Source organism: Aplysia californica, unplaced genomic scaffold (assembly GCF_000002075.1).
Source record: "Aplysia californica isolate F4 #8 unplaced genomic scaffold, AplCal3.0 scaffold00525, whole genome shotgun sequence".
Classification (NCBI taxonomy): domain Eukaryota; kingdom Metazoa; phylum Mollusca; class Gastropoda; order Aplysiida; family Aplysiidae; genus Aplysia; species Aplysia californica.
In genome coordinates this window covers 163,223-164,649 of record NW_004797795.1, presented here as the reverse complement: position 1 = coordinate 164,649, position 1,427 = coordinate 163,223, and the positions used below count along the sequence as shown (strand labels likewise).

The 1,427-nt window shown below is 43.4% G+C and overlaps 1 protein-coding gene and 1 long non-coding RNA gene across 4 annotated transcripts in view; one reads left to right on the top strand and one right to left on the bottom strand.

The window, feature by feature from the left end:
* The window catches only part of LOC101857052 (transmembrane protein 179), a 49,968-nt gene that overhangs the window by 6,385 nt on the left and 42,156 nt on the right, over nucleotides 1-1,427 (top strand). The gene's annotated exons all lie outside the window — the stretch shown is intronic.
* The window catches only part of LOC118478384, a 26,204-nt gene that overhangs the window by 24,040 nt on the left and 737 nt on the right, over nucleotides 1-1,427 (bottom strand). The window lies entirely within an intron of this gene.

Sequence of the window (1,427 nt, the reverse complement as noted above, 5' to 3'; positions counted from 1 at the left end):
TATATATATATACATGTATGCATGTACGTGAGTTATAGTTATATGTGTACGTGATGAATACCTTAATCTTTTGACATGTTCATAATTTCATGTCTGAACAGCATAAAATAAGCTTAGTCAGTGGCAGGTAAGCAAGGCAGTGATATTGCTATGACCCTGGGCTATGACCATTGGCTATGACCTTCAGCATTCGCCTCAAAACCGCCTTCAGCCACAAAGCGCGGAACTGTGGTTCTTAGACCTTTTTATTTTTTTCTTAAAAAAAATTAGATCTACTAGTTCTAGATCTAGATGTACGCTTTTACTTTTTTACCGCTGCTACCTGCATTGATCGGCACTAGATCGGGCGCTGTGGTGTTTTTGTGATGATGCGTGTTCAGTCACCTGTCTGAAAAGTATGGAAAATCGCACCGATCACTATTGTTCCTTTCAGTTTCAGGTAAATTTTAATGGTTCTCTGCGAAAAGACCGGGCGTACTTTGACATATAAATGGGTGGTTAGCGGATGCGCTAGTGTGGCTTGTTTGCTCCTTCTTTCTTACTATAAACCATTTATTGCCCGTATATCCCCCCTCCCCCCATTTTTTGGGGGTATTTGTTACTGTCTTGTAATACCTCTAATTTTCGGTTTTTATACTTTTATAAGACCTTATTATGTTGCAAGTGGTGATAAGCTCGTACTAAAACTAAACTTTGACATAAAAACTTACTTGTTTTAACTTAGACCCTTACGTTGCTAGAGGGAAGTAAATCGTGAGCCATGCGCGGTACTTTCCCAACTGCAATGTACTTTTGGCATTTTTCTGACCTCATTTGCTTTTCCCCCGAAATGAATTGCCCACTTTACCTCTTCTCTGCCCATCTGCCTTTTGATATCCTGCTTGAACGTTCAAGTATGTTTATGTTTGTTTTCTTTTTTTTGAGGAGGGTGAGGGTGGGGGAGGAAGGGGTTTGTTGGGAGGGGGAGGGGGGGCGAGGAGGGGTTTCTTGTTGGGAGGAGGGAGAGGGATGGGGTTGTTGATCCACATGGCAGTTTTGAGTTTTAGTGCGAATTTTACAGGATTTGCAACACAGAAATATAGTTTGTTTGCTTTTGTAAAGTGTTTTACGGCGCTCTCAACTGCATAAGGTCATATGAGCGCGCGGGACACACCTCATATTTTCAGTTGGTAGGAAATTTTGAATTTTGCCCGGGTGGCGGCCAAAGCCTACTCTGATCGATTTTAGACCACCAAGGGATCTTTAACGTGCGCAATTTGCACACGGGCCCTCCGAGATTTTTCGCCCTTGTCGGAGAAGGCTAGGTGTAGATCTTTCCTACCAGAAGATCAGGGGTGTAGCAGAAAGACAGCAGTAAGGAGGAGCCAAGGAGTAGCAGTAGAAAGGCTGCAGAAAGAGTCAGGAGCCAGGAGGAGGGGGCAAAGGAG